Raw genomic sequence first — 12,449 nt, forward strand, 5'->3', positions numbered from 1 at the left:
TAGGATCTTCTTTGATTAAATGCAATAATCTGTTGCGATTGCTCTGTCAGATATTTGACTATAAATCCACTTCTTCCGTCCCCTTATTTCCACAACTCTCATCTTTTATACTTAAATTCATCTTTTAGAAACATTTGCCAAATTATCAGAAGTCATTGGAAAAGATAGAATTATCAAGAAAATATATTCTTGATTTTGTTTATAGATTAGATGGAATGTAAGAGTCGTGTAACATGGCACATGATGATGATACTGTGAATCATCACGTTTCATTAGAAACTCAGCATGAATTACTGTAATATAATCACGTTGATCAAGTGTAATTATATTATACTAACTCATGCATCAATTCCCAACACTACTTCAAAAACATTCACAATTTAAACTCGAATTTTAAAGAAATTTAGAAACTAAAGTAGTTTCCTCTATGATGTAATATAGATAGCACAAAGAGATAAATAATTTCGGACGAGAATGTTTATGAAAATATCCTCAGAAATATCGAAGATATTTATGATGATATTTTGGAATTTCTAAGTTCGATGATTGATGAAGAAAGATTTTCCGCAAGATTTTTAACATGAGTACGGAGCTAGATATTCGTTGAAGGTTTGACCGGATCCAGAATTACCTGGTTTCTTTGAATATATGGTATGGTCCTTGTATTTGGTCTTGGTCTCCTTCATGATTTGCTCATTCTGTTTTTCAGTACCAAATTTTCTATCGAGCGTTCCTAACACTCCTTTCTTTATCATCAAACTTTTGGCCGTCTAGACCATCTACAATTTTTTGTTTCCTCTGCATTTAATGCTACGATATCTGAATCATCGGTTATCAATCCGAGGTGGTTTCAGGAGAATTGTGTTTTTAGATGATTAAACGCCGATGGTAATATGGTGAAATATAAAAGGTTCCCCGGTACAATAAAAGAGCACACATATATATCAAAGTTATAATAAGGCTGTTTCGAACGAAAAGTCGAAGTTGACTTGCTGGAGCTATGACAAAATTGACTAATTTGGAAAGAGATTGAAAAGTTATTTTCGGTATTAATAACGCTAAAGGGATTAGCACAGCTACGCTTTAAACGTTTTCTCAGTTTCCGAGAGTTTTCAGGTGCATATCTATGCGCATCAATCTTTATTTATTTTTTTATTTTTCCGTAGATGAAGTGCGGTTGGTACATCTTCTTCGATTGAGGTGTTTTCAATAATCATGAAAAGTTTGAATGCAGATTGTAATCGTCAAGATACAAATGAGGTTTAAGATGAGATCAAGTGGAAAACTTGAGGAAATATTTAACTGTAGTAGATGTAATTTATTTCCGATCTTTTAAGTCAAAATGTGTTGTATTTAATATTTTCTACTCTTTTAATACTTTTTAATTGTCCACTGTTGGTAGTCCTCAGTTGATTAGTCCACAGTTAGCTAGGAACAGTTAGCTAGGATTTTGTTAGCGTGGATTCTTAACAAAATTTCTCATAGTTAATTTGTTTCTTTCTAACAAATTTTATTCCGTCAAATGTTTTCTTCATTATGCCACTTGTTGGATTCTGATAGGTCAAAATCCGAATATGAAATTTGAATGGAAATAGTTATTCTATGGTGAACGGATTCATTTATCTGTGGATGTAAGTAGGATAGAAAATGATTGTTGAGTCAGATTTGAAGAATGTAAGGTGTAACTTATTAATGTGAAATCTTAAATATTCCTCGGGTATTACCTACCCGTTAAAATATTTTCATCATTAACAGTTTGTACGAAAGAAATTTTTTTTTTTTTTTAATTACAATCTTTATGAAAATATACTTGCATATATATTTTCTTCGGATGTAATCATGGATCTAATGAGTTAATATAATATTAATCTCATTTGCTTTACGGCTAGAATTAGAGTACATAATCTCTAAAACATTAGAGATTACATAATCACCATGAAGAACGAAGATAATTGATGTAGAACGATGATTGTACTCGAGGTACTGAATGGGATGTTGAAGCACGTGGCATTGAAACTTGGGTTGTTGGTGGTGCTGGTGTTGCCGGTGCTGTTACTGAAGCTGGTACGTTTTGCACCATATTTTTCAAGGCTACAACTCAAGTGCGAAGCTCATTGACTTCTTCTATTATTCCGGGATGATTGTCGGTTGGAATGAGCGAATGAATAAGATTTAGAATTGTGGATAGAATATAATTGTGTCGAGCTACTCTGGAAATGAGGCTGAAAATGGTGTTTTGAATAGGTTTGCCGGTAAGTGTTTCAGGTTCTTCACCAAGAGCTGAATTCGGTTATTGAAAAGTATCGCCTTCTTCTCGTCTCCATTGATTAAGTCGACTACGAACCTATCAGATGAATTGGGGATGGCTGATTGATTGATTCATTCTGGTGACACTATTTTCGAAGCTGGAGTGGGACTCCATATCGGAATCCGAGGGACTTGAACTAGTGGTGAGTTCCATTGCGTACGATTGAATAAAGGAGTTTTCGATATGAAATGATTTTCGAATATCGGATGATATTCTAATTACATTGAATATCTATGTATATAGAACAAAAGATTTCGTAGATTACGGAGGAATTTACGAAATATATCAGGCATAGTTTATGGTACAGATATGCTAAGATATGGATTAGCAGATACGCTAAGATATGAATTTTGTCTATACACTATTCATGCAATGAATGCAGTAAGGCGCGTTTAGACTTAAGATGATAAGCAGGTAATTTTCGACAAAAATGATAAGCAAAAATTTTGACATGCAGACACGGTCGAAGTCCAGACTCACTACAGTATCCTAACGACTTATCAGTTAGACACACTAATGCAGACCTGGTTCGCTAAGACCACCGCTCTGATACCAACTGAAAGGACCCGTCCTAATCCATCCAGACGAAGTCTTCAACAGTTGGTGTGACGCCCCGTACTAAATCATCATGTACGGACCATCAACAACAGGATCATTACAAGGTTAAGTACTATATGCGTTTTCAAAACAGAGTTTACATTCATAAATAAAAGTGACGTCATAACATACGTCAATTGTTTTACAACTCAAAAGTATGCTTCGCTAAGTAGAAGCATTAAATAAGTGTACGTGACCATAATGGTCGTTACATAACATAAGTTCATAAGTAAAAAGTTTGAATGCAACATAAGTAGTCATGCGATAACAACTCTAGGCAGCGGGTTCTACAGCACGACTAGTAAGATAGCGGAAGCGACTTCAAGCACCTGAGAAAATACATGCTTAAAAAGGTCAACACAAAGGTTGGTGAGCTATAGTTTAAGTATAACAGTAATGTAAGTAGGCCACGAGATTTCAGTACTACAACGAGCGTTTCAAAAGTATGTAAAAGTATATGCTTAACCGTGGGCACCCGGTAACTAACTTAACGTTTAATGTACCCCCTTAAAGTGCACTTGGCAAGTGCGTATAACCTCGAAGTATTAAACACTCGTTAAATGCTAGCGCTACTAGCCCGAGTGGGGATGTCAAACCCTATGGATCCATATCTAAGATTCGCGTTCACGGTTCAAAAACCAATGATTAAACGTTACCGAGCTAAAGGGAATGTTTCTGCCGTTATATAACCCACACATATATAAAGTTTAAGTACTCGTGCCTAGTATGTAAAACATAAAATCCGCATGTATTCTCAGTTCCCAAAATAAGTTAAAGTAAAAACGGAATGCTATAACTCACAATGATTAGTAGTAATGGTAAGGTAGTAGTCGGAAAGTGGTGTGCAAGTAACGGTCCAAACGTCCTCAACCTAAGTCAAATAGCACTAAGTCAATAAGTCGTCTCAAAAGGTTTACAAGTACGTAATTAAGGTCATAAGGGTCATCATCAATCATCATTAAACAAAAGGTAACAAGTAAGACTCGTTTATGAAAGTCGTTTAAAACAAAGGCTGACTTTGGTCAGTCACCACGGCCTCTACCCTTACTGAATTAAGGTGAGACCAGTGGTCATGGCTCCGTCTATGAGTCCCTTAAGTGCGGTAAAATTTACAGAAGCAAACTCGTCTTGGTTTGACCGTGGCGACGGTCTATGTGCGAGTAGGTCAGAAATTTCTGCACAACGTTAAAGGACATGATAACGATCGGAGGGCCATAAATCCTAAACCGTAACTCGGATTAAGACGAGTCCTATATGAAAAGTTATCTACTCGAAAAGTTCTATCTAAAAATCATGGTTAGAACAGCCCAGGTCTACTGGTCTGTTCCAGAAGCATCAGGTCAGTAGGTTTTGGACAGAACAGTGGGTTTTGGAGAGTTCCGGTTGTCTCGGTGCTTGATGTTCATCACGGTTCTCATCCTTGATGCGTATAGCTTCAAGTGTACAACTCGTTGATGTGTTAACATCATTTTGACCAAGGTTTGTCCATCATAACTCAAGTGCAAGTGTTGTAAGTGTTTGATGTACCAAGGTTACATGTAAGTTTATGAACAAGTTCATGAACACTAAGAAAGATCACAACCAAGTGTTGGATCCATGATACTTGCACCAAAGTGTAAGCTCTTGTTGGTTTCATGTCCTTGTTCAAATGTGTAGTAAGCAACTAACAATAAGAAATAAAGAAAATGAATGATAAGCCTAAACCAACCATGAAGGTGGTATTCTAGTAACATACAACAAACAAGAACACAAGTAACAAAAATTAAAGATTATAAACTTTAAATCCTTGAAATAAATAAAGTAGAAAGCTAATCTAAACAAGAAGATGATTCATAGTTGCTCTTACTTTTAAAGATTCAACCCAAGTTGATCTTTAAGTGAAGTAACTTCAAAGTTACTTCAAGAACTACAAGTAAAGAGTTTATACAACTATGAACTTTAATTCTTTGAAACAAAATATGTAGAACATAACTAGAGAGATTATGTTCTTGATGTTCTTGTTAAATACAAGATATAAATGAAGAAATCAAACTAAAAAGTTTGCTTCTTGAAAGCTTGAAAGTAAGTAACAAGTAACTAGAAATCAACACTTGTAAACAAAGATTAAAACAACAAATCATGATGATGATCAAAGGGCTCAAGGCCCACGGTTTTGTTTAGACAAAGAAGAAAGAAAAAAAGTCTTTAACTTACTTGCAAGAACAAAGAACTTGAGAGAGAAAAGAAAGAGGGATAATTGCTAGTAATGTGTGTGTGTTTTTGAGAGAGTGTTGTATGTAAGTTGTAATGAAGAAATGAAGTCAAAAAGTCCCTCAAAACAGCCCATAGGCGACGGCCAGCAGCCCCCATGGGGTGGGTGTGTTTGTTTGGTGGTTACTTGGTGTTAAAGCTTACAAAAGATGGATAAAAGGGTTAGTCTCATGGGGATTATAAGGCAACTAGATTCCTTAAGCAAGTAACTAGTTAGTTTATGTTTAAATGATACTTACAAGTATGCAAGAGTGGGCTTAATGTCCATTAAAAGAAGTAGGGTGGGCTTGTGAGTCTTATTCAAGAGTCCATTACACTAATTAAAGCCCAAGTTGCAAATAATCCAAATAAGTCCAACTTAAGCCCAAGTAATTAACTAACCATCTTAGTTAATTAAAATGATTAATAAAATTAATCATGAATGTAAATAATACCTTAAAATATTATTCGTGCAAGTTCCGGGTGTCACAAAGACGTTTCGGGCATTTAAAGTTCAAGTACGGGCAATTAAAGCAACATGTAAATGTAATAACATACATTCGTTTAATCAAGCGTATTAATAATAATAATTATTAATAAATAACGTTGGAAAAACCAGGGTCGTTACATTACCCACCTGTTAAAGAAAATTTCGTCCCGAAATTTAAGCTGAAGTAGATGAAGGAGTCGGGAAAAGATGAGGATATTTCCGCATCATTTGATCCTCTCGTTCCCAAGTAAACTCAGGTCCTCGTTTGGCATTCCATCGTACTCGTACAATCGGAATCTTGTTGCGTTTCAAAGTTTTGATCTCACGATCCATAATCTCAACAGGTTCCTCCACAAAGTGGAGTTTGTCATCAATAGTAAGTTCTTCCAAAGGTATGATGAGTTCGGGTGCAGCAAGACACTTCTTCAAGTTTGACACATGGAAGGTAGGATGAACTGAGCTCAATTATGCTGGTAGATCCAAACGGTAAGCAACTGGTCCAACACGTTCCAAGATCTCGAAAGGACCAATGTATCGTGGGTTCAACTTTCCACGTTTTCCAAAACGGATCACACCTTTCCAAGGTGCAACCTTCAACATTACACGATCACCAACATTAAATTCAAAGTCTTTCCGTTTAAGATCGGCATAGCTCTTTTGGCGATCACGGGCAGTCTTAAGTCTAGCTTGGATCTGAGCAATCTTCTCCGTGGTTTCGTGAACTACCTCGGGTCCGGTGATTTGCTTTTCGCCTACTTCGGCCCAACAAATAGGAGATCGGCACTTACGACCATACAATGCTTCAAAAGGTGCAGCATTAATGCTTGAGTGATAACTGTTGTTGTACGAGAATTCGGCGAGTGGCAAATGCCTTTCCCAGGCCTTTCCAAAATCAATGACACATGCACGCAGCATGTCCTCCAAGGTCTGAATCGTTCGTTCACTTTGCCCGTCAGTCTGAGGATGATAAGCAGTACTCATGTCAAGACGAGTTCCCATGGCTTCTTGCAAAGAACGCCAAAATCTGGAAGCAAAACGGGGATCGCGATCGGAGATGATTGATAAAGGTACACCATGACGAGATACAACCTCTTTGATGTACAGCTGAGCAAGTCTTTCCATTGTATCAGTTTCCTTCATCGCTAGGAAGTGTGCAGATTTGGTGAGGCGGTCAACAATAACCCAAATAGTATCGCATCCGCCCACCGTCTTCGGCAGCTTAGTAATGAAATCCATTGTGATCCTTTCCCACTTCCATTGTGGGATTTCCGGCTGTTGAAGTAACCCAGAAGGTCTCTGATGCTTGGCTTTAACCTTCGAGCAAGTCAAACACTTACCAACATAAGTCGCAACGTCCTTCTTAAGATTCGGCCACCAATACTGTTCTTTAAGGTCGTGGTACATCTTACCTGCACCGGGGTGAATCGAATATCTCGATTTGTGTGCTTCATCAAGTATCAGGCTTCGTAGATCTCCATAGTAAGGTACCCAAATTCTTCCGGCATAACATCGGAGTCCAGACTCTCTAACCTCGAATCGAGAGACAAGTATGTTCAAATGCTCGTGAGATATGTTCTCCTCCTTGAGAGCCTCAACTTGGGCTACTCTGATCTGGTTGTTGAGGTTCGAATGGATGGTGATGTTCAGAGCCCTAACACGGAGAGGTGCCGTCCTCTCCTTTCGGCTTAAAGCGTCAGCTACAACATTGGCCTTGCCAGGGTGATAACGGAGTTCACAATCGTAGTCGTTGAGCGTCTCGATCCATCGACGCTGTCTCATATTTAGTTGCTTCTGATCAAAGATGTGCTGGAGACTCTTGTGGTCGGTGAAGATAGTGCTCTTAGTTCCATACAGATAATGTCTCCACAATTTGAGTGCAAAGACAACGGCTCCAAGTTCAAGATCATGTGTAGTGTAGTTCCGCTCGTGAATCTTCAATTGGCGGGAGGCATAGGCAATAACCTTAGATCGTTGCATCAGTACACAACCAAAACCACTCTTCGATGCATCGCAATAAACAACAAAGTCGTCACTGCCTTCAGGAAGTGATAGGATAGGTGCGGAGGTTAACTTCTTCTTCAAAGTTTGGAATGCTGATTCGTGTGTGGGTTCCCAAATGAACTTCTTGCCCTTGTGAGTCAGTGCGGTCAAAGGACGCGCAATCAGAGAAAATCCTTCGATAAACCTTCGATAATAACCGGCGAGACCTAGAAATTGGCGAATATGCGTTGGAGTAGTGGGGGTCTCCCACTTGCTGATGGCTTCAATCTTGGCGGGATCAACTTTGATACCCTGGTCGCTCACAACATGACCCAAAAACTGTACTTCCTTCAACCAAAATTCGCACTTGGAGAATTTGGCGTAAAGTTGCTCTTGTCTTAAGAGTTCAAGCACAAGCCGAAGGTGTTGCTCATGTTCTTCTTCGCTCTTAGAGTAGATGAGGATATCATCTATGAAGACGATAACAAACTTATCCAAGTAAGGCTTGCAGACACGATTCATGAGATCCATGAACACGGCAGGGGCATTTGTCAAACCGAATGGCATCACGAGGAACTCATAATGACCATAACGGGTCCTGAATGCAGTTTTCATCACGTCACTTCCCTTCACCCTCAGCTGGTGATATCCGGATCGCAAATCGATCTTTGAATAAACGCTCGATCCTTGTAGTTGATCAAAAAGATCATCAATTCGTGGAAGAGGATATCGATTCTTGATAGTCAATTTGTTGAGTTCACGGTAGTCGATACACATACGGAAGGATCCATCCTTCTTCTTTACAAACAACACAGGTGCGCCCCAAGGCGAGAAGCTTGGTTGGATAAACCCTCGATCTAATAGCTCTTGTAGTTGACTCTGTAATTCTTGCATCTCGGAAGGTGCGAGTCTATAAGGTGCGCGAGCTACAGGTGCAGCTCCTGGCACTAAGTCAATCTGAAACTCTACTGCTCTCTGCGGTGGTAATCCAGGCAATTCCTCTGGGAAGACATCAGAAAATTCGTTCACAATTCGAACGTCGTTCACGTTCTTCACCTCAGTTTCTACCGCTTTCACATGTGCTAGGACAGCAAAGCGTCCTTTCTTCATAATCTTTTGCGCTTTCACGCAACTAATGAGGTTCAACTTCGAGGTACATCTCTCTCCATAGATAACCAGTGGTTCGCCATTTCCTTGTGGTATGCGAAGTGCTTTATCTCCACAGATAACATCGGCCTTTATCTTGCTTAACCAATCCATACCGACGATCGCGTCAAAACTTCCCAGTTTGATAGGTATCAAATCAATTTCGAAATCTGCACCAGCTATGTTGATAATAGCTCCACGACTAATATGGTCGACCTTTTCAAGTTTTCCATTGGCGACCTCGACAAGCATACTTTCCTTCAAAGGAACTAACGACCAAGCTAACTTATCACAAAAATGTCTACACACATAGCTCCTATCGGCACCAGTATCAAATAGGACAGAAGCTAAAAGATTGTTGATCTTGAATATACCTGTCACCAAGTCGGGGTTGTCGCGAGCGTCCCTTGCATTAACGTTGAAGGCTCTAGCACGTGGTGGTCCGCCATCCTTACGCTTGTTAGGACACTCGTTTCTGAAATGGCCCGTCTTTCCACATTCATAACACTTCTTAGGCCCATTGTTGTTGTGGTTTGGCTTCACATTCAAAGTGGTAACCTTGCAATCCTTGCCAACATGTCCAGATCGTTGGCACTTCTCACAGATAACATTGCAATACCCAGTGTGGTGCTTGTAGCACCTATTGCATTGTGGTAAGGTTCCTTTGTAGTTCGGATTGGTGCGGTTGTTGTTGTTGGGGTTGGTGTTGTTGTTGTGTATGTTGTTGTTTTGCCTGAACCCTTCATGTCGTTTTGCCGGGTTTTGATCATAGTTCCTACCCCTGTTGTTGTTGTGGTTGTTGTCCCATTTCCTCTTTTCACCACTAACAGTTTCGAACTTAGCCTTCTCCGGCTCGTCAAGGATGATTTGATTCAAGAGAGTATGCGCCATGCGCATTGCTTCGGGAACACTTGGTGGCTTGGATGAGGTAACATTACCCTTGATGGACTTAGGAAGTCCCGAGAAGTATTTCTCCAAACGCTTAAATTCGGGGGTGACCATGGTTGGACACATAAGAGCCAATTCCAAAAACCTACGGTTGTAGCTGTTAAGGTCGTTCCCTACGGTTTTCAATTGCATAAATTCGATTTCCATCTTTTGAATCTCGGTTCTCGGACAGTATTCCTCGATCATAGCACATTTAAATTCTTCCCAAGGCGTAGCATACGCCTCATCAATTCCTTTCGCTTGGGCCATGGTATTCCACCATGTGAGCGCGCCATCAGACAGCGTGCAAGATGCAAATTTCGTTTTGTTAGCCTCAGAACAATTGCTAACCCTGAATACCGATTCCAACTTTTCGAACCATCTGGTGAGACCGACGGGTCCCTCAGTGCCACTGAAGTAGTGTGGCTTGCAGTTTTGAAATTCCTTGTAAGTACACCCATCTCGGACGACAGGTGGATTGACAGGCGGTGGTGGTGGAACTTGGGGTTGTCTTTCAGCTAGTGCAGCAGCGACTCGCTCGTTAATCATTTCCTCAATTTGTGCCGCGGTGGGGATAGATCTCCCGTTGGCCATGATGTTCTATACAAACATTTTGACTCAAGTCAAAATCCATTATGCAAATAATAATAGTACATTATATAACAACCAACATGAAAACAGCACAACACATGTTGATTAAATAACGCAAGCAGATATAAGTACCACAAAACCATGAGATGATAACGTAAATAGAACACTTGCGCAAGAAGTAAGCAACACAAATTCCATTCATTAATGATAATAAGTTCATACATTACAATAAGTTCGTACATTACATAAGTGAGATATGAAATTACAAAAAGAGATTACAATACAGAATCTAGTACAAAGTCCTACGGCGATGGTGGGTACAAGATGTCCAAGGCATGAGTCAACTGCTCCTCGAGCTCAGTAACTCGAGTCTGGAGAATCTCAATCTCCCGCCTCATTTCCTCATTAGAGGAAGGTGATGGGGCAGGTGGTGCTGGCGGTGCAGGTGGAGCCGGTGGTGCTGAAGTGGATGGTCCGGCTCTGGGTGGAGACGGTAATATCAGTGGGTCGGCGGGGTACGGCACTAGCCGTTTACGAGCAGTGATCCTACGACGCCGACCATAAGCGTCAGTGACAGTACGACCAGGAATTATGCCAGCGAAGCGATACCGCTTCTTCGGCGGGGTAGAAGGTGCCTGAATCGGTCGGTCAGCGGGATCCTCCTCATCACTGGAGTCGTCAGATGAGGTGTCGTCTGAAGAAGCATCGGTGGAAGAACCGTCGTCTGAATCATGCGGTGGTGGCGCGGGTGGCTCAACATATCCGAAAGCGGCCAACATCTGTCGGTGTCGGCCTGGCGTAATCACGGCTAAGCGGCCGTCGGCAGTGCGTCGGCAAGGTGTGCCCCAGTGATTGCGGAAGGGACCTTCCCCGAACTCCGCGGGGATCTCCATGCCGCCAATGCGAGCCAGTTGCCTCAGGGGTCTGGAAGAAGACGCCGGGATAGGCACACTAGAGCTAGCTCCAGAACTAGAGGCGCCGGGGTCGCCAGTGGGTGTCGGGGCCGGAATGTCGGAAGCAGCAGCAGCAGCAGCAGCAACAGCAGCAACAGGTGCAGCAGTGGGTGGAACAACGGGGCCTGAGCCGCTCGGGATGTCAGTAGGTGGAACGTCCGACATCTGAACAAGGAAAAATAAATTTTCCATGTCAGTATGTCATAAAGCAAGCAAATAATAGGCCAACAGTTTAAATCATGTATAACAATAAGTAGCATGGCAATATCAGTAATCGTACGAAACTAGCATGCAATCGAAAGCAAGTAATAGCATGCAGTAGTGAAATCATGTAGTAGCATACGGCATATAGCAGTAACAGTAAGCAGCAGCATGCAGTAAGTTCAGCGGAAACAAGTAAACTAACAAGTTGTAGATTAGCCCTATTAGTGAATCCTACTCGGGTCGGTCTTAGACTCACTAATGCATCCTAATTCCCTACAACCAATGCTCTGATACCAAATGTGACGCCCCGTACTAAATCATCATGTACGGACCATCAACAACAGGATCATTACAAGGTTAAGTACTATATGCGTTTTCAAAACAGAGTTTACATTCATAAATAAAAGTGACGTCATAACATACGTCAATTGTTTTACAACTCAAAAGTATGCTTCGCTAAGTAGAAGCATTAAATAAGTGTACGTGACCATAATGGTCGTTACATAACATAAGTTCATAAGTAAAAAGTTTGAATGCAACATAAGTAGTCATGCGATAACAACTCTAGGCAGCGGGTTCTACAGCACGACTAGTAAGATAGCGGAAGCGACTTCAAGCACCTGAGAAAATACATGCTTAAAAAGGTCAACACAAAGGTTGGTGAGCTATAGTTTAAGTATAACAGTAATGTAAGTAGGCCACGAGATTTCAGTACTACAACGAGCGTTTCAAAAGTATGTAAAAGTATATGCTTAACCGTGGGCACCCGGTAACTAACTTAACGTTTAATGTACCCCCTTAAAGTGCACTTGGCAAGTGCGTATAACCTCGAAGTATTAAACACTCGTTAAATGCTAGCGCTACTAGCCCGAGTGGGGATGTCAAACCCTATGGATCCATATCTAAGATTCGCGTTCACGGTTCAAAAACCAATGATTAAACGTTATCGAGCTAAAGGGAATGTTTCTGCCGTTATATAACCCACACATATATAAAGTTTAAGTACTCGTGCCTAGTATGTAAA

Source organism: Rutidosis leptorrhynchoides, chromosome 2 (assembly GCF_046630445.1).
Source record: "Rutidosis leptorrhynchoides isolate AG116_Rl617_1_P2 chromosome 2, CSIRO_AGI_Rlap_v1, whole genome shotgun sequence".
In the NCBI taxonomy this organism is placed as follows: Eukaryota; Viridiplantae; Streptophyta; class Magnoliopsida; order Asterales; family Asteraceae; genus Rutidosis; species Rutidosis leptorrhynchoides.